This window comes from Salvelinus fontinalis, chromosome 21 (assembly GCF_029448725.1).
Source record: "Salvelinus fontinalis isolate EN_2023a chromosome 21, ASM2944872v1, whole genome shotgun sequence".
Classification (NCBI taxonomy): Eukaryota; Metazoa; Chordata; class Actinopteri; order Salmoniformes; family Salmonidae; genus Salvelinus; species Salvelinus fontinalis.
In genome coordinates, this window is record NC_074685.1 from 2,242,285 (window position 1) to 2,263,156 (window position 20,872).

Consider the following 20,872-nt stretch of genomic DNA (forward strand, 5'->3'; position numbering starts at 1 on the left):
GGTGTAGTGGTGGTGTCTGATTCTGTAAAAAGGCTTTATTAGTGTGTGGGTAGTATGGGAATTGGTTTTGAATAATCCAGTGTGATTGGAAGCTTATTATTTGACATGGCCATGTATTTCAACAGAAGTAATTTCTTTCCAGCCTCAGAATTACTGATATTGTCAATGAAAAGTACATATTTGCTGCCATCTAGTGGTGTAAAGGCATACATCCCACAATTCATGTACTATTAGGCTACTGAAATGTAAATGGTTTGATCAAGAAGTAAATCCTTGACCAGAAAGTCATTGATCAGAGTAGGCCATTCACGCTTCGATCACATCGAGAGTTTCATGCATTTTGGTACACCAGAATTACATTCATTTCCAATGAAACGCTGCGTTTGCCTTGCAGCATTGCGTTGCAGACGACAGTTGCAGTGCGTTCTGTGTGGTGCATACGTTCGATTTATCGACGGCTTGACAGAAACGGTAGCAGAACGTGAATGTTGAACTTTTGTTGCATGCATATCCAGATTATGCTGCGTAGTAGTTTGCGCAGGTCACTTCTTGATTCGTCATTGTTGATGTTTAGGGCAGGGACATGGTCCTCTGTTAAAAAGCATACTTGTTACCGTAATCAACATCCTCAATTCACTGTAAGGTAGACATACACCTGTCGTATTCGGAGCATGTGACACATTACATTTGATTATATTATTTGAGAATGGTTTTACATTTGTGCAGTTCCAAAATGTGTGTTCTCAGTCAATTTACCTGGTAAAATAAGGGTCAACATATTTTAATTTTTTTAATAAAGTGAGCTTGATTCCAAAACACAGGTAAAAGGGGAGAGTATATTACAAGGCAGAATGTCAGGAACATTGACAATTGTGGGCTTTCATTATTAACTATTCGTCCATCAATCAAATTTCAAAAAGGCCTACAAGAAAGAACCCAGTTACAAAACAAAGTGAACTTTGAATTTAAAAAAATATAAGTATGGAAAAATATGCTGTTTAATGAAAGGCCAATTGCATATTATATACCACTTAGAAACTGAACCCTCAATTAAGCAATAATGCATGAGGGGGTGTGGTATATGGCCAATATACCACGGCTAAAGGCTGTTCTTAAGCAGGACGCAACGTGGAGTGCCTGGATATAGCCCTTAGCCGTGGAAATTGGCCATATACCACAAACCCCCGAGGTGCCTTATTGCTATTATAAACTGGTTACCAACGTTATTAGAGCAGTAAAAATGTAATGTTTTGTCGTAACCGTGGATACGGTCTGATATACCACGGCTGTCAGCCAATCAGCATTCAAATCAAAATCAAATCAAATGTATTTATAAAGCCCTTCTTACATCAGCTGATGTCACAAAGTGCTGTACAGAAACCCAGCCTAAAACCCCTAACAGCAAGCAATGCAGGTGTAGAAGCACGGTGGCTAGGAAAAACTCCCTAGAAAGGCCAAAACCTAGGAAGAAACCTAGAGAGGAACCAGGCTATGAGGGGTGGCCAGTCCTCTTCAGGGCTCAAACCACCCAGTTTATAGTATGTATTAGGACAGTGAAGCTAATCTTTTTTATTGTTGTTCTCAACTATGGAGTGATGATGGCCTATGATCTTCATGGGTCGCTGGGTCTAATGCTGTGTTCACATGCTAGTCAGACCTAGGAGACTGTGACATTTCCAACACAGAAACTTGTGGTAGAAACATGAGCTCTGAGTTCTCCCACTTGAAAGTACCAGAATCCATCAATAGGAGGCACTACGAAAATAAATTATGTTAATTTTAACTCTGAGGTTCCCGATAGCACTTGAACGCGGCATATGTTAGTGACGGAGTAAAATATTCCCCCCCCCCCAAAAAAAAAACACACACACACACACACACACACACACACACACACACACACACACACACACACACACACACACACACACACACACACACACACACACACTCGATAGCACAATTATTTTTTGTTTCCATCATTGTTTTAATTAGCACAATAACATTTTTCACAAACAAATTTCATCCTTGAGATTCATGATAAATTGCCCAACTGCAATATAAAATAACTTCCAAATGAACAAATTGACAATTTACTATACTTCAAGTCTAGGGCCTAGATTTAAATCAGATCTACATTAAACAGCATATCATCTAGATTTAATCAGATCTACATTAAACTGCATAGCATGTCATCTAGATTTAATCATATCTACATTAAACTTCATAGCATATCATCTAGATTTAATCAGATCTACATTAAACTGCATATCATCTAGATTTAATCAGATCTACATTAAACTGCATATCATCTAGATTTAATCATATCTACATTAAACTGCATAGCATATCTAGATTTAATCAGATCTACATTAAACAGCATAGCATATCATCTAGATTTAATCAGATCTACATTAAACTGCATAGCATATCTAGATTTAATCAGATCTACATTAAACTGCATAGCATATCTAGATTTAATCAGATCTACATTAAACTGCATAGCATATCTAGATTTAATCAGATCTACATTAAACTGCATAATCATATCTAGATTTAATCAGATCTACATTAAACTGCATAGCATATCTAGATTTAATCAGATCTACATTAAACTGCATAGCATATCTAGATTTAATCAGATCTACATTAAACTGCATAGCATATCTAGATTTAATCAGATCTACATTAAACTGCATATCATCTAGATTTAATCAGATCTACATTAAACTGCATATCATCTAGATTTAATCAGATCTACATTAAACTGCATAGCATATCATCTAGATTTAATCAGATCTACATTAAACTGCATATCATCTAGATTTAATCAGATCTACATTAAACTGCATAGCATATCTAGATTTAATCAGATCTACATTAAACTGCATATCATCTAGATTTAATCAGATCTACATTAAACTGCATATCATCTAGATTTAATCAGATCTACATTAAACTGCATAGCATATCTAGATTTAATCAGATCTACATTAAACTGCATAGCATATCTAGATTTAATCAGATCTACATTAAACTGCATATCATCTAGATTTAATCAGATCTACATTAAACTGCATATCATCTAGATTTAATCAGATCTACATTAAACTGCATAGCATATCTAGATTTAATCAGATCTACATTAAACTGCATATCATCTAGATTTAATCAGATCTACATTAAACTGCATATCATCTAGATTTAATCAGATCTACATTAAACTGCATATCATCTAGATTTAATCAGATCTACATTAAACTGCATATCATCTAGATTTAATCAGATCTACATTAAACTGCATAGCATATCATCTAGATTTAATCAGATCTACATTAAACTGCATAGCATATCTAGATTTAATCAGATCTACATTAAACTGCATATCATCTAGATTTAATCAGATCTACATTAAACTGCATATCATCTAGATTTAATCAGATCTACATTAAACTGCATATCATCTAGATTTAATCAGATCTACATTAAACTGCATATCATCTAGATTTAATCAGATCTACATTAAACTGCATATCATTGCAATGTCGGAGGTGTAACTGGTACATGTTCTGATGCTGACATTTTACCATAGTAAGTTAGAGGACTCTAAATGGATATAACCCTTTTTAAGATTGATATTTAAGGCTTCCACAATTTTTAAATAGTCAACTGGAATAACACACATGATTTAGTTTAAGACTTCAGCACTGCTGGTGCCAGTAAACCACCAATATTTGTGTATATATATATATGTTTTTTTTAAACACAAAAAAATAAGAAAATTGACTACTTCAAAATTGGAGATAGAATGGGCAGTGCCATTGAGGCTGTTACAGACACTACAATGGCACAAATACAAAGATGAGTCCTCTATCTAACTCTATGCATTTTCCTTACTACATATTTTCACAACTCTTCACTGACAATGTTCCCGATTCTTGTGTTTAATGTACTTATTACACATTTAAAAGCTAGTGATGTGTCAGAAACTATGATGACAGTAGGCCTAACCAACCTACATTTAATTGAAGTTAAAGTAAATCTAATAAAAGTAATTATTCCCCCAATTATTATATATTTTTTTAACATTAAATCAAAAAATGTAAAGGCCTGGAATGCCATCACCTGTTCTTCCATTGTCAGAACCTTGACATAACTAGAGTCTCAGCATTTTGGAGGCATGAAGAAAAGCGAGTACGAGTGGTAGATAGCTGTAAATAAAATGCACATAACTCTGGCTAGCTAACCAACTTACGGCGAAACAAAATTCACGTATTCACTTTACTATTGCTCTTATCCTTTCCTAGTAACCGCAGCTTTAAAAAAAGGTATATCTTTTTTTTAATCATTTAAAAAAATATATGTTTTATTGGATAGAGGAGAGACAGTGGGAAAGATAGTATAGAGAGTTTTTTGCTGAGATATCATTGTGCCGGATTGGAACCCATGCTGCAGAGGCATATGTGTTCTGGAGGCAGCCGTTTAGACCGCTAGGAGACAGTAACTGCAGCTTTGTACCTTCCTTCACTAATGACGAGGGGGCTCCCAGATGTGTTTACATTTGCTGTTTTTTTCCCCCTTCTTCTCCATTGCATATTAAATCAATGAGCGTGAGTGTGAGAGGTTGGAGCTACCTCTGACTCCTCTCCCGTTTCAATGCCACCGCAAACTTCCAGGCTTCGATGTACTGAGACAGTTCGATCTCTTCAGGGAAGAACTCCTCGACATCAGGTGGCATGTCCAGGTTCTTACGTTCCATGTAGGCCACAAGTGTGTCTTTCAGACTAGAAGAGAAAGGCAATACAATGGACATGTGAGGTTCACAGAACTAGTTGAATGATTTTTACTGGTTAAGATTAACATTTTTTTTTTAAAATATATATTTGACTTTCAGTCGGAGGAAAGTATGCTTTTGAAGGGATAAGAAGTGCACCAGAAAGGTATTTTAAAGTTCAGGGAAACATCAGGGAAGATCATCAATGATCTGTGGAGAAAATAAGTTCCCCATTGCACTTCATTCATTTCCCCCCAGTCATACTGTGCTAATGTGTCTCTGCGTGGACGTCGTTTCCAGAGGGTTAAGTGCTACACATGAAACATTTGAATGTTCGGAATTCTATACAAATTGCAAGTACAACCACGTGTGTGTGTGTGTGTGTGTGAGAGAGTGTGTCCTGCAGGCTGTAGCCTTACCCCCAGTCAGGCCTGTAGGTGTCAGATGCACGGGGACCCTTCAGGACCAGTATCAGGAACTCGTGCATCTCCAGCAGGATGGAATCAGTGCCGGTTTTATTAAAGAACCCAGTGAGCAGCCTGTGCTCCTCCTCTCCCAGGGCCTTCCTGTACTCTTCTGAGATCCCTTCAAATGGGTCCTTAGGACAGGTAGGGCAAGAGAGAGAGAGTTAACCCCTAACAGGTAGGGTAAGAGAGAGAGAGAGTTAACCCCTAACAGGTAGGGTAAGAGAGAGAGAGTCAACCCCTAACAGGTAGGGTAAGAGAGAGAGAGAGTTAACCCCTAACAGGTAGGGTAAGAGAGAGAGAGAGTTAACCCCTAACAGGTAGGGTAAGAGAGAGAGAGAGTCAACCCCTAACAGGTAGGGTAAGAGAGAGAGAGAGTTAACCCCTAACAGGTAGGGTAAGAGAGAGAGAGAGTTAACCCCTAACAGGTAGGGTAAGAGAGAGAGAGTTAACCCCTAACAGGTAGGGTAAGAGAGAGAGAGAGTTAACACCTAACAGGTAGGGTAAGAGAGAGAGAGAGTTAACCCCTAACAGGTAGGGTAAGAGAGAGAGAGAGTTAACCCCTAACAGGTAGGGTAAGAGAGAGAGAGAGTTAACCCCTAACAGGTAGGGTAAGAGAGAGAGAGAGTTAACCCCTAACAGGTAGGGTAAGAGAGAGAGAGAGAGAGTTAACCCCTAACAGGTAGGGTAAGAGAGAGAGAGAGAGAGTTAACCCCTAACAGGTAGGGTAAGAGAGAGAGAGAGTTAACCCCTAACAGGTAGGGTAAGAGAGAGAGAGAGTTAACCCCTAACAGGTAGGGTAAGAGAGAGAGAGAGTTAACCCCTAACAGGTAGGGTAAGAGAGAGAGAGAGAGAGTTAACCCCTAACAGGTAGGGTAAGAGAGAGAGAGAGTTAACCCCTAACAGGTAGGGTAAGAGAGAGAGAGAGTTAACCCCTAACAGGTAGGGTAAGAGAGAGAGAGAGTTAACCCCTAACAGGTAGGGTAAGAGAGAGAGAGAGAGAGAGTCAACCCCTAACAGGTAGGGTAAGAGAGAGAGAGAGTTAACCCCTAACAGGTAGGGTAAGAGAGAGAGAGAGTTAACCCCTAACAGGTAGGGTAAGAGAGAGAGAGAGTTAACCCCTAACAGGTAGGGTAAGAGAGAGAGAGAGTCAACCCCTAACAGGTAGGGTAAGAGAGAGAGAGAGAGAGTCAACCCCTAACAGGTAGGGTAAGAGAGAGAGAGAGAGAGAGTTAACCCCTAACAGGTAGGGTAAGAGAGAGAGAGAGAGAGAGTCAACCCCTAACAGGTAGGGTAAGAGAGAGAGAGAGTTAACCCCTAACAGGTAGGGTAAGAGAGAGAGAGAGTCAACCCCTAACAGGTAGGGTAAGAGAGAGAGAGAGAGAGTTAACCCCTAACAGGTAGGGTAAGAGAGAGAGAGAGAGAGTTAACCCCTAACAGGTAGGGTAAGAGAGAGAGAGAGTTAACCCCTAACAGGTAGGGTAAGAGAGAGAGAGAGTCAACCCCTAACAGGTAGGGTAAGAGAGAGAGAGTTAACCCCTAACAGGTAGGGTAAGAGAGAGAGAGAGAGTCAACCCCTAACAGGTAGGGTAAGAGAGAGAGAGAGTTAACCCCTAACAGGTAGGGTAAGAGAGAGAGAGAGAGAGTTAACCCCTAACAGGTAGGGTAGAGAGAGAGAGTTAACCCCTAACAGGTAGGGTAAGAGAGAGAGAGAGTTAACCCCTAACAGGTAGGGTAAGAGAGAGAGAGAGAGAGTTAACCCCTAACAGGTAGGGTAAGAGAGAGAGAGAGTTAACCCCTAACAGGTAGGGTAAGAGAGAGAGAGAGTCAACCCCTAACAGGTAGGGTAAGAGAGAGAGAGAGTTAACCCCTAACAGGTAGGGTAAGAGAGAGAGAGAGAGTTAACCCCTAACAGGTAGGGTAAGAGAGAGAGAGAGAGAGAGTTAACCCCTAACAGGTAGGGTAAGAGAGAGAGAGAGTTAACCCCTAACAGGTAGGGTAAGAGAGAGAGAGTCAACCCCTAACAGGTAGGGTAAGAGAGAGAGAGAGTTAACCCCTAACAGGTAGGGTAAGAGAGAGAGAGAGAGTTAACCCCTAACAGGTAGGGTAAGAGAGAGAGAGAGTTAACCCCTAACAGGTAGGGTAAGAGAGAGAGAGAGTTAACCCCTAACAGGTAGGGTAAGAGAGAGAGAGTTAACCCCTAACAGGTAGGGTAAGAGAGAGAGAGAGAGTTAACCCCTAACAGGTAGGGTAAGAGAGAGAGAGAGAGAGTTAACCCCTAACAGGTAGGGTAAGAGAGAGAGAGAGAGAGTTAACCCCTAACAGGTAGGGTAAGAGAGAGAGAGAGTTAACCCCTAACAGGTAGGGTAAGAGAGAGAGAGAGAGTTAACCCCTAACAGGTAGGGTAAGAGAGAGAGAGAGTTAACCCCTAACAGGTAGGGTAAGAGAGAGAGAGTTAACCCCTAACAGGTAGGGTAAGAGAGAGAGAGAGTTAACCCCTAACAGGTAGGGTAAGAGAGAGAGAGAGTTAACCCCTAACAGGTAGGGTAAGAGGAGAGAGAGAGAGTTAACCCCTAACAGGTAGGGTAAGAGAGAGAGAGTTAACCCCTAACAGGTAGGGTAAGAGAGAGAGAGAGAGAGTTAACCCCTAACAGGTAGGGTAGAGAGAGAGAGAGTTAACCCCTAACAGGTAGGGTAGAGAGAGAGAGAGAGAGTCAACCCCTAACAGGTAGGGTAAGAGAGAGAGAGAGAGAGAGTCAACCCCTAACAGGTAGGGTAAGAGAGAGAGAGAGTCAACCCCTAACAGGTAGGGTAAGAGAGAGAGAGAGAGAGAGAGAGAGTCAACCCCTAACAGGTAGGGTAAGAGAGAGAGAGAGAGAGAGAGAGTCAACCCCTAACAGGTAGGGTAAGAGAGAGAGAGAGAGAGAGTCAACCCCTAACAGGTAGGGTAAGAGAGAGAGAGAGTTAACCCCTAACAGGTAGGGTAAGAGAGAGAGAGAGAGAGAGAGTCAACCCCTAACAGGTAGGGTAAGAGAGAGAGAGAGTCAACCCCTAACAGGTAGGGTAAGAGAGAGAGAGAGAGAGAGTCAACCCCTAACAGGTAGGGTAAGAGAGAGAGAGAGTTAACCCCTAACAGGTAGGGTAAGAGAGAGAGAGTTAACCCCTAACAGGTAGGGTAAGAGAGAGAGAGAGAGAGAGTCAACCCCTAACAGGTAGGGTAAGAGAGAGAGAGAGTCAACCCCTAACAGGTAGGGTAAGAGAGAGAGAGAGAGAGAGTCAACCCCTAACAGGTAGGGTAAGAGAGAGAGAGAGAGTCAACCCCTAACAGGTAGGGTAAGAGAGAGAGAGAGTTAACCCCTAACAGGTAGGGTAAGAGAGAGAGAGAGTCAACCCCTAACAGGTAGGGTAAGAGAGAGAGAGAGAGAGAGTCAACCCCTAACAGGTAGGGTAAGAGAGAGAGAGAGTCAACCCCTAACAGGTAGGGTAAGAGAGAGAGAGAGAGAGAGTCAACCCCTAACAGGTAGGGTAAGAGAGAGAGAGAGTTAACCCCTAACAGGTAGGGTAAGAGAGAGAAAGTTAACCCCTAACAGGTAGGGTAAGAGAGAGAGAGAGAGAGTCAACCCCTAACAGGTAGGGTAAGAGAGAGAGAGAGTCAACCCCTAACAGGTAGGGTAAGAGAGAGAGAGAGAGTCAACCCCTAACAGGTAGGGTAAGAGAGAGAGAGAGAGAGAGTCAACCCCTAACAGGTAGGGTAAGAGAGAGAGAGAGTTAACCCCTAACAGGTAGGGTAAGAGAGAGAGAGAGAGAGAGTCAACCCCTAACAGGTAGGGTAAGAGAGAGAGAGAGAGAGTCAACCCCTAACAGGTAGGGTAAGAGAGAGAGAGAGTCAACCCCTAACAGGTAGGGTAAGAGAGAGAGAGAGAGAGAGTCAACCCCTAACAGGTAGGGTAAGAGAGAGAGAGTTAACCCCTAACAGGTAGGGTAAGAGAGAGAGAGAGAGAGAGAGTCAACCCCTAACAGGTAGGGTAAGAGAGAGAGAGAGTTAACCCCTAACAGGTAGGGTAAGAGAGAGAGAGAGTTAACCCCTAACAGGTAGGGTAAGAGAGAGAGAGAGTTAACCCCTAACAGGTAGGGTAAGAGAGAGAGAGAGTTAACCCCTAACAGGTAGGGTAAGAGAGAGAGAGTCAACCCCTAACAGGTAGGGTAAGAGAGAGAGAGAGTTAACCCCTAACAGGTAGGGTAAGAGAGAGTTAACCCCTAACAGGTAGGGTAAGAGAGAGAGAGCGAGATAACCCCTAACAGGTAGGGTAAGAGAGAGAGAGAGTTAACCCCTAACAGGTAGGGTAAGAGAGAGAGAGAGAGTCAACCTCTAACAGGCAGGGTAAGAGAGAGAGTTAACCCCTAACAGGTAGGGTAAGAGAGAGAGAGAGTTAACCCCTAACAGGTAGGGTAAGAGAGAGAGAGAGAGAGAGTCAACTCCTAACAGGTAGGGTAAGAGAGAGAGAGAGTCAACCCCTAACAGGTAGGGTAAGAGAGAGAGAGAGAGTTAACCCCTAACAGGTAGGGTAAGAGAGAGAGAGTTAACCCCTAACAGGTAGGGTAAGAGAGAGAGAGAGAGTTAACCCCTAACAGGTAGGGTAAGAGAGAGAGAGAGAGTTAACCCCTAACAGGTAGGGTAAGAGAGAGAGAGTTAACCCCTAACAGGTAGGGTAAGAGAGAGAGAGAGTTAACCCCTAACAGGTAGGGTAAGAGAGAGAGAGAGAGAGTTAACCCCTAACAGGTAGGGTAAGAGAGAGAGAGTTAACCCCTAACAGGTAGGGTAAGAGAGAGAGAGTTAACCCCTAACAGGTAGGGTAAGAGAGAGAGAGAGTCAACCCCTAACAGGTAGGGTAAGAGAGAGAGAGAGAGAGTTAACCCCTAACAGGTAGGGTAAGAGAGAGAGAGAGTTAACCCCTAACAGGTAGGGTAAGAGAGAGAGAGAGAGTTAACCCCTAACAGGTAGGGTAAGAGAGAGAGAGAGTCAACCCCTAACAGGTAGGGTAAGAGAGAGAGAGAGTCAACCCCTAACAGGTAGGGTAAGAGAGAGAGAGAGATAACCCCTAACAGGTAGGGTAAGAGAGAGAGAGAGTTAACCCCTAACAGGTAGGGTAAGAGAGAGAGAGAGTTAACCCCTAACAGGTAGGGTAAGAGAGAGAGAGAGTCAACCCCTAACAGGTAGGGTAAGAGAGAGAGAGTTAACCCCTAACAGGTAGGGTAAGAGAGAGAGAGAGTTAACCCCTAACAGGTAGGGTAAGAGAGAGAGAGAGTTAACCCCTAACAGGTAGGGTAAGAGAGAGAGAGAGAGTTAACCCCTAACAGGTAGGGTAAGAGAGAGAGAGAGTTAACCCCTAACAGGTAGGGTAAGAGAGAGAGAGAGAGAGTCAACCCCTAACAGGTAGGGTAAGAGAGAGAGAGAGTCAACTCCTAACAGGTAGGGTAAGAGAGAGAGAGAGTTAACCCCTAACAGGTAGGGTAAGAGAGAGAGAGAGAGAGAGTTAACCCCTAACAGGTAGGGTAAGAGAGAGAGAGAGTCAACTCCTAACAGGTAGGGTAAGAGAGAGAGAGAGTTAACCCCTAACAGGTAGGGTAAGAGAGAGAGAGAGTTAACCCCTAACAGGTAGGGTAAGAGAGAGAGAGAGTTAACCCCTAACAGGTAGGGTAAGAGAGAGAGAGAGTTAACCCCTAACAGGTAGGGTAAGAGAGAGAGAGAGTTAACCCCTAACAGGTAGGGTAAGAGAGAGAGAGAGTCAACCCCTAACAGGTAGGGTAAGAGAGAGAGAGAGAGAGAGTCAACCCCTAACAGGTAGGGTAAGAGAGAGAGAGAGTCAACCCCTAACAGGTAGGGTAAGAGAGAGAGAGAGAGAGTTAACCCCTAACAGGTAGGGTAGAGAGAGAGAGAGAGTTAACCCCTAACAGGTAGGGTAAGAGAGAGAGAGAGTTAACCCCTAACAGGTAGGGTAAGAGAGAGAGAGAGTTAACCCCTAACAGGTAGGGTAAGAGAGAGAGAGTTAACCCCTAACAGGTAGGGTAAGAGAGAGAGAGAGTTAACCCCTAACAGGTAGGGTAAGAGAGAGAGAGAGAGAGAGTCAACCCCTAACAGGTAGGGTAAGAGAGAGAGAGTTAACCCCTAACAGGTAGGGTAAGAGAGAGAGAGAGAGAGTTAACCCCTAACAGGTAGGGTAAGAGAGAGAGAGTTAACCCCTAACAGGTAGGGTAAGAGAGAGAGAGAGAGAGTTAACCCCTAACAGGTAGGGTAAGAGAGAGAGAGTTAACCCCTAACAGGTAGGGTAAGAGAGAGAGAGAGAGAGAGTCAACCCCTAACAGGTAGGGTAAGAGAGAGAGAGAGTCAACCCCTAACAGGTAGGGTAAGAGAGAGAGAGAGAGAGTCAACCCCTAACAGGTAGGGTAAGAGAGAGAGAGAGTTAACCCCTAACAGGTAGGGTAAGAGAGAGAGAGAGTTAACCCCTAACAGGTAGGGTAAGAGAGAGAGAGTTAACCCCTAACAGGTAGGGTAAGAGAGAGAGAGAGAGAGTCAACCCCTAACAGGTAGGGTAAGAGAGAGAGAGAGAGTCAACCCCTAACAGGTAGGGTAAGAGAGAGAGAGAGAGTCAACCCCTAACAGGTAGGGTAAGAGAGAGAGAGAGAGAGAGTCAACCCCTAACAGGTAGGGTAAGAGAGAGAGAGAGTTAACCCCTAACAGGTAGGGTAAGAGAGAGAGAGAGAGAGAGTCAACCCCTAACAGGTAGGGTAAGAGAGAGAGAGAGAGAGAGTCAACCCCTAACAGGTAGGGTAAGAGAGAGAGAGAGTCAACCCCTAACAGGTAGGGTAAGAGAGAGAGAGAGAGAGAGTCAACCCCTAACAGGTAGGGTAAGAGAGAGAGAGTTAACCCCTAACAGGTAGGGTAAGAGAGAGAGAGAGAGAGAGGTCAACCCCTAACAGGTAGGGTAAGAGAGAGAGAGAGTTAACCCCTAACAGGTAGGGTAAGAGAGAGAGAGAGTTAACCCCTAACAGGTAGGGTAAGAGAGAGAGAGAGTTAACCCCTAACAGGTAGGGTAAGAGAGAGAGAGAGTTAACCCCTAACAGGTAGGGTAAGAGAGAGAGAGTCAACCCCTAACAGGTAGGGTAAGAGAGAGAGAGAGTTAACCCCTAACAGGTAGGGTAAGAGAGAGTTAACCCCTAACAGGTAGGGTAAGAGAGAGAGAGCGAGATAACCCCTAACAGGTAGGGTAAGAGAGAGAGAGAGAGTCAACCTCTAACAGGCAGGGTAAGAGAGAGAGTTAACCCCTAACAGGTAGGGTAAGAGAGAGAGAGAGTCAACCCCTAACAGGTAGGGTAAGAGAGAGAGAGAGAGAGAGTCAACCCCTAACAGGTAGGGTAAGAGAGAGAGAGAGTCAACCCCTAACAGGTAGGGTAAGAGAGAGAGAGAGAGAGAGTTAACCCCTAACAGGTAGGGTAAGAGAGAGAGAGAGAGTTAACCCCTAACAGGTAGGGTAAGAGAGAGAGAGAGTTAACCCCTAACAGGTAGGGTAAGAGAGAGAGAGAGTTAACCCCTAACAGGTAGGGTAAGAGAGAGAGAGTTAACCCCTAACAGGTAGGGTAAGAGAGAGAGAGAGTTAACCCCTAACAGGTAGGGTAAGAGAGAGAGAGTTAACCCCTAACAGGTAGGGTAAGAGAGAGAGAGAGAGAGAGAGAGAGTCAACCCCTAACAGGTAGGGTAAGAGAGAGAGAGAGTTAACCCCTAACAGGTAGGGTAAGAGAGAGAGAGTTAACCCCTAACAGGTAGGGTAAGAGAGAGAGAGAGAGTTAACCCCTAACAGGTAGGGTAAGAGAGAGAGAGTTAACCCCTAACAGGTAGGGTAAGAGAGAGAGAGAGAGAGAGTCAACCCCTAACAGGTAGGGTAAGAGAGAGAGAGAGTCAACCCCTAACAGGTAGGGTAAGAGAGAGAGAGAGAGAGAGTCAACCCCTAACAGGTAGGGTAAGAGAGAGAGAGAGTTAACCCCTAACAGGTAGGGTAAGAGAGAGAGAGTTAACCCCTAACAGGTAGGGTAAGAGAGAGAGAGAGTTAACCCCTAACAGGTAGGGTAAGAGAGAGAGAGAGAGAGTTAACCCCTAACAGGTAGGGTAAGAGAGAGAGAGAGTCAACTCCTAACAGGTAGGGTAAGAGAGAGAGAGAGTTAACCCCTAACAGGTAGGGTAAGAGAGAGAGAGAGTTAACCCCTAACAGGTAGGGTAAGAGAGAGAGAGAGTTAACCCCTAACAGGTAGGGTAAGAGAGAGAGAGAGTTAACCCCTAACAGGTAGGGTAAGAGAGAGAGAGAGTTAACCCCTAACAGGTAGGGTAAGAGAGAGAGAGAGTCAACCCCTAACAGGTAGGGTAAGAGAGAGAGAGAGAGAGAGTCAACCCCTAACAGGTAGGGTAAGAGAGAGAGAGAGTCAACCCCTAACAGGTAGGGTAAGAGAGAGAGAGAGAGAGAGTTAACCCCTAACAGGTAGGGTAAGAGAGAGAGAGAGTTAACCCCTAACAGGTAGGGTAAGAGAGAGAGAGAGTTAACCCCTAACAGGTAGGGTAAGAGAGAGAGAGAGTTAACCCCTAACAGGTAGGGTAAGAGAGAGAGAGTTAACCCCTAACAGGTAGGGTAAGAGAGAGAGAGAGTTAACCCCTAACAGGTAGGGTAAGAGAGAGAGAGAGAGAGAGTCAACCCCTAACAGGTAGGGTAAGAGAGAGAGAGTTAACCCCTAACAGGTAGGGTAAGAGAGAGAGAGAGAGAGTTAACCCCTAACAGGTAGGGTAAGAGAGAGAGAGTTAACCCCTAACAGGTAGGGTAAGAGAGAGAGAGAGAGAGAGTTAACCCCTAACAGGTAGGGTAAGAGAGAGAGAGTTAACCCCTAACAGGTAGGGTAAGAGAGAGAGAGAGAGAGTCAACCCCTAACAGGTAGGGTAAGAGAGAGAGAGAGTCAACCCCTAACAGGTAGGGTAAGAGAGAGAGAGAGAGAGAGTCAACCCCTAACAGGTAGGGTAAGAGAGAGAGAGAGTTAACCCCTAACAGGTAGGGTAAGAGAGAGAGAGAGTTAACCCCTAACAGGTAGGGTAAGAGAGAGAGAGTTAACCCCTAACAGGTAGGGTAAGAGAGAGAGAGAGAGAGTCAACCCCTAACAGGTAGGGTAAGAGAGAGAGAGAGAGTCAACCCCTAACAGGTAGGGTAAGAGAGAGAGAGAGAGAGAGTCAACCCCTAACAGGTAGGGTAAGAGAGAGAGAGAGAGAGAGTCAACCCCTAACAGGTAGGGTAAGAGAGAGAGAGAGTTAACCCCTAACAGGTAGGGTAAGAGAGAGAGAGAGAGAGAGTCAACCCCTAACAGGTAGGGTAAGAGAGAGAGAGAGAGAGAGTCAACCCCTAACAGGTAGGGTAAGAGAGAGAGAGAGTCAACCCCTAACAGGTAGGGTAAGAGAGAGAGAGAGAGAGAGTCAACCCCTAACAGGTAGGGTAAGAGAGAGAGAGTTAACCCCTAACAGGTAGGGTAAGAGAGAGAGAGAGAGAGAGTCAACCCCTAACAGGTAGGGTAAGAGAGAGAGAGAGTTAACCCCTAACAGGTAGGGTAAGAGAGAGAGAGAGTTAACCCCTAACAGGTAGGGTAAGAGAGAGAGAGAGTTAACCCCTAACAGGTAGGGTAAGAGAGAGAGAGAGTTAACCCCTAACAGGTAGGGTAAGAGAGAGAGAGTCAACCCCTAACAGGTAGGGTAAGAGAGAGAGAGAGTTAACCCCTAACAGGTAGGGTAAGAGAGAGTTAACCCCTAACAGGTAGGGTAAGAGAGAGAGAGCGAGATAACCCCTAACAGGTAGGGTAAGAGAGAGAGAGAGAGTCAACCTCTAACAGGTAGGGTAAGAGAGAGAGTTAACCCCTAACAGGTAGGGTAAGAGAGAGAGAGAGTCAACCCCTAACAGGTAGGGTAAGAGAGAGAGAGAGAGAGAGTCAACCCCTAACAGGTAGGGTAAGAGAGAGAGAGAGTCAACCCCTAACAGGTAGGGTAAGAGAGAGAGAGAGAGAGTTAACCCCTAACAGGTAGGGTAAGAGAGAGAGAGAGAGTTAACCCCTAACAGGTAGGGTAAGAGAGAGAGAGAGTTAACCCCTAACAGGTAGGGTAAGAGAGAGAGAGAGTTAACCCCTAACAGGTAGGGTAAGAGAGAGAGAGTTAACCCCTAACAGGTAGGGTAAGAGAGAGAGAGAGTTAACCCCTAACAGGTAGGGTAAGAGAGAGAGAGTTAACCCCTAACAGGTAGGGTAAGAGAGAGAGAGAGAGAGTTAACCCCTAACAGGTAGGGTAAGAGAGAGAGAGAGTTAACCCCTAACAGGTAGGGTAAGAGAGAGAGAGAGAGTTAACCCCTAACAGGTAGGGTAAGAGAGAGAGAGTTAACCCCTAACAGGTAGGGTAAGAGAGAGAGAGAGAGAGTCAACCCCTAACAGGTAGGGTAAGAGAGAGAGAGAGTCAACCCCTAACAGGTAGGGTAAGAGAGAGAGAGAGAGAGAGTCAACCCCTAACAGGTAGGGTAAGAGAGAGAGAGAGTTAACCCCTAACAGGTAGGGTAGAGAGAGAGAGAGTTAACCCCTAACAGGTAGGGTAAGAGAGAGAGAGAGTTAACCCCTAACAGGTAGGGTAAGAGAGAGAGAGAGAGAGTTAACCCCTAACAGGTAGGGTAAGAGAGAGAGAGAGTCAACCCCTAACAGGTAGGGTAAGAGAGAGAGAGAGTTAACCCCTAACAGGTAGGGTAAGAGAGAGAGAGAGTTAACCCCTAACAGGTAGGGTAAGAGAGAGAGAGAGTTAACCCCTAACAGGTAGGGTAAGAGAGAGAGAGAGTTAACCCCTAACAGGTAGGGTAAGAGAGAGAGAGAGTTAACCCCTAACAGGTAGGGTAAGAGAGAGAGAGAGTCAACCCCTAACAGGTAGGGTAAGAGAGAGAGAGAGAGAGAGTCAACCCCTAACAGGTAGGGTAAGAGAGAGAGAGAGTCAACCCCTAACAGGTAGGGTAAGAGAGAGAGAGAGAGAGTTAACCCCTAACAGGTAGGGTAAGAGAGAGAGAGAGAGTTAACCCCTAACAGGTAGGGTAAGAGAGAGAGAGAGTTAACCCCTAACAGGTAGGGTAAGAGAGAGAGAGAGTTAACCCCTAACAGGTAGGGTAAGAGAGAGAGAGAGTTAACCCCTAACAGGTAGGGTAAGAGAGAGAGAGAGTTAACCCCTAACAGGTAGGGTAAGAGAGAGAGAGAGAGAGAGTCAACCCCTAACAGGTAGGGTAGAGAGAGAGAGAGTTAACCCCTAACAGGTAGGGTAAGAGAGAGAGAGAGAGAGTTAACCCCTAACAGGTAGGGTAAGAGAGAGAGAGTTAACCCCTAACAGGTAGGGTAAGAGAGAGAGAGAGAGAGAGTTAACCCCTAACAGGTAGGGTAAGAGAGAGAGAGTTAACCCCTAACAGGTAGGGTAAGAGAGAGAGAGAGAGAGAGTCAACCCCTAACAGGTAGGGTAAGAGAGAGAGAGAGTCAACCCCTAACAGGTAGGGTAAGAGAGAGAGAGAGAGAGAGTCAACCCCTAACAGGTAGGGTAAGAGAGAGAGAGAGTTAACCCCTAACAGGTAGGGTAAGAGAGAGAGAGAGTTAACCCCTAACAGGTAGGGTAAGAGAGAGAGAGTTAACCCCTAACAGGTAGGGTAAGAGAGAGAGAGAGAGAGTCAACCCCTAACAGGTAGGGTAAGAGAGAGAGAGAGAGTCAACCCCTAACAGGTAGGGTAAGAGAGAGAGAGAGAGAGAGTCAACCCCTAACAGGTAGGGTAAGAGAGAGAGAGAGAGAGAGTCAACCCCTAACAGGTAGGGTAAGAGAGAGAGAGAGTTAACCCCTAACAGGTAGGGTAAGAGAGAGAGAGAGAGAGAGTCAACCCCTAACAGGTAGGGTAAGAGAGAGAGAGAGAGAGAGTCAACCCCTAACAGGTAGGGTAAGAGAGAGAGAGAGTCAACCCCTAACAGGTAGGGTAAGAGAGAGAGAGAGAGAGAGTCAACCCCTAACAGGTAGGGTAAGAGAGAGAGAGTTAACCCCTAACAGGTAGGGTAAGAGAGAGAGAGAGAGAGAGAGTCAACCCCTAACAGGTAGGGTAAGAGAGAGAGAGAGTTAACCCCTAACAGGTAGGGTAAGAGAGAGAGAGAGTTAACCCCTAACAGGTAGGGTAAGAGAGAGAGAGAGTTAACCCCTAACAGGTAGGGTAAGAGAGAGAGAGAGTTAACCCCTAACAGGTAGGGTAAGAGAGAGAGAGTCAACCCCTAACAGGTAGGGTAAGAGAGAGAGAGAGTTAACCCCTAACAGGTAGGGTAAGAGAGAGTTAACCCCTAACAGGTAGGGTAAGAGAGAGAGAGCGAGATAACCCCTAACAGGTAGGGTAAGAGAGAGAGAGAGAGTCAACCCCTAACAGGTAGGGTAAGAGAGAGAGAGTTAACCCCTAACAGGTAGGGTAAGAGAGAGAGAGAGTCAACCCCTAACAGGTAGGGTAAGAGAGAGAGAGAGAGAGTTAACCCCTAACAGGTAGGGTAAGAGAGAGAGAGAGTTAACCCCTAACAGGTAGGGTAAGAGAGAGAGAGAGAGTTAACCCCTAACAGGTAGGGTAAGAGAGAGAGAGAGAGTTAACCCCTAACAGGTAGGGTAAGAGAGAGAGAGAGTTAACCCCTAACAGGTAGGGTAAGAGAGAGAGAGAGTTAACCCCTAACAGGTAGGGTAAGAGAGAGAGAGAGAGTTAACCCCTAACAGGTAGGGTAAGAGAAGAGAGAGAGAGTCAACCCCTAACAGGTAGGTTAGAGAGAGAGAGAGTTAACCCCTAACAGGTAGGGTAAGAGAGAGAGAGAGTCAACCCCTAACAGGTAGGGTAAGAGAGAGAGAGAGTTAACCCCTAACAGGTAGGGTAAGAGAGAGAGAGAGTTAACCCCTAACAGGTAGGGTAAGAGAGAGAGAGAGAGTTAACCCCTAACAGGTAGGGTAAGAGAGAGAGAGAGTCAACCCCTAACAGGTAGGGTAAGAGAGAGAGAGAGTCAACCCCTAACAGGTAGGGTAAGAGAGAGAGAGAGAGATAACCCCTAACAGGTAGGGTAAGAGAGAGAGAGAGTTAACCCCTAACAGGTAGGGTAAGAGAGAGAGAGAGTTAACCCCTAACAGGTAGGGTAAGAGAGAGAGAGAGTCAACCCCTAACAGGTAGGGTAAGAGAGAGAGAGAGTTAACCCCTAACAGGTAGGGTAAGAGAGAGAGAGAGTTAACCCCTAACAGGTAGGGTAAGAGAGGAGAGAGAGAGAGTTAACCCCTAACAGGTAGGGTAAGAGAGAGAGAGAGTTAACCCCTAACAGGTAGGGTAAGAGAGAGAGAGAGAGAGTCAACCCCTAACAGGTAGGGTAAGAGAGAGAGAGAGTTAACCCCTAACAGGTAGGGTAAGAGAGAGAGAGAGTTAACCCCTAACAGGTAGGGTAAGAGAGAGAGAGAGAGTTAACCCCTAACAGGTAGGGTAGAGAGAGAGAGAGTTAACCCCTAACAGGTAGGGTAAGAGAGAGAGAGAGTCAACCCCTAACAGGTAGGGTAAGAGAGAGAGAGAGTCAACCCCTAACAGGTAGGGTAAGAGAGAGAGAGAGAGAGTCAACCCCTAACAGGTAGGGTAAGAGAGAGAGAGAGAGAGAGTCAACCCCTAACAGGTAGGGTAAGAGAGAGAGAGAGTTAACCCCTAACAGGTAGGGTAAGAGAGAGAGAGAGAGTCAACCCCTAACAGGTAGGGTAAGAGAGAGAGAGAGTTAACCCCTAACAGGTAGGGTAAGAGAGAGAGAGAGTTAACCCCTAACAGGTAGGGTAGAGAGAGAGAGAGAGAGTCAACCCCTAACAGGTAGGTTAGAGAGAGAGAGAGAGTCAACCCCTAACAGGTAGGGTAAGAGAGAGAGAGAGAGAGTCAACCCCTAACAGGTAGGGTAAGAGAGAGAGAGAGAGAGAGTCAACCCCTAACAGGTAGGGTAAGAGAGAGAGAGAGTTAACCCCTAACAGGTAGGGTAAGAGAGAGAGAGAGAGAGAGTCAACCCCTAACAGGTAGGGTAGAGAGAGAGAGAGAGAGAGTCAACCCCTAACAGGTAGGGTAAGAGAGAGAGAGAGTCAACCCCTAACAGGTAGGGTAAGAGAGAGAGAGAGAGAGAGTCAACCCCTAACAGGTAGGGTAAGAGAGAGAGAGAGTTAACCCCTAACAGGTAGGGTAAGAGAGAGAGAGAGAGAGAGTCAACCCCTAACAGGTAGGGTAAGAGAGAGAGAGAGTTAACCCCTAACAGGTAGGGTAAGAGAGAGAGAGAGTTAACCCCTAACAGGTAGGGTAAGAGAGAGAGAGAGTTAACCCCTAACAGGTAGGGTAAGAGAGAGAGAGAGTTAACCCCTAACAGGTAGGGTAAGAGAGAGAGAGAGTCAACCCCTAACAGGTAGGGTAAGAGAGAGAGAGAGTTAACCCCTAACAGGTAGGTTAGAGAGAGAGAGTTAACCCCTAACAGGTAGGGTAAGAGAGAGAGAGAGATAACCCCTAACAGGTAGGGTAAGAGAGAGAGAGAGAGTTAACCCCTAACAGGTAGGGTAAGAGAGAGAGAGTTAACCCCTAACAGGTAGGGTAAGAGAGAGAGAGAGTCAACCCCTAACAGGTAGGGTAAGAGAGAGAGAGAGAGAGAGTCAACCCCTAACAGGTAGGGTAAGAGAGAGAGAGAGTCAACCCCTAACAGGTAGGGTAAGAGAGAGAGAGAGAGTTAACCCCTAACAGGTAGGGTAAGAGAGAGAGAGAGTTAACCCCTAACAGGTAGGGTAAGAGAGAGAGAGAGAGTTAACCCCTAACAGGTAGGGTAAGAGAGAGAGAGAGAGTTAACCCCTAACAGGTAGGGTAAGAGAGAGAGAGAGTTAACCCCTAACAGGTAGGGTAAGAGAGAGAGAGAGAGAGTTAACCCCTAACAGGTAGGGTAAGAGAAGAGAGAGAGAGAGTCAACCCCTAACAGGTAGGGTAAGAGAGAGAGAGTTAACCCCTAACAGGTAGGGTAAGAGAGAGAGAGAGTCAACCCCTAACAGGTAGGGTAAGAGAGAGAGAGAGTTAACCCCTAACAGGTAGGGTAAGAGAGAGAGAGAGTTAACCCCTAACAGGTAGGGTAAGAGAGAGAGAGAGAGTTAACCCCTAACAGGTAGGGTAAGAGAGAGAGAGAGTCAACCCCTAACAGGTAGGGTAAGAGAGAGAGAGAGTCAACCCCTAACAGGTAGGGTAAGAGAGAGAGAGAGAGATAACCCCTAACAGGTAGGGTAAGAGAGAGAGAGAGTTAACCCCTAACAGGTAGGGTAAGAGAGAGAGAGAGTTAACCCCTAACAGGTAGGGTAAGAGAGAGAGAGAGAGGTTAACCCCTAACAGGTAGGGTAAGAGAGAGAGAGAGTCAACCCCTAACAGGTAGGGTAAGAGAGAGAGAGAGTTAACCCCTAACAGGTAGGGTAAGAGAGAGAGAGAGTTAACCCCTAACAGGTAGGGTAAGAGAGAGAGAGAGAGAGTTAACCCCTAACAGGTAGGGTAAGAGAGAGAGAGAG

At 45.2% G+C, this 20,872-nt stretch overlaps 1 long non-coding RNA gene across 1 annotated transcript; it reads right to left on the reverse strand.

The window, feature by feature from the left end:
- Positions 1-1,963: 1,963 nt before the first annotated feature.
- LOC129818051 (uncharacterized) lies at positions 1,964-6,883 on the reverse strand. The gene is made up of 2 exons (XR_008753889.1): positions 5,194-6,883; positions 1,964-4,784 (listed from the first exon to the last, which is right to left on the reverse strand). It is a non-coding gene; the product is annotated as an uncharacterized LOC129818051 (long non-coding RNA).
- Between the last annotated feature and the right edge of the window lie 13,989 nt (positions 6,884-20,872).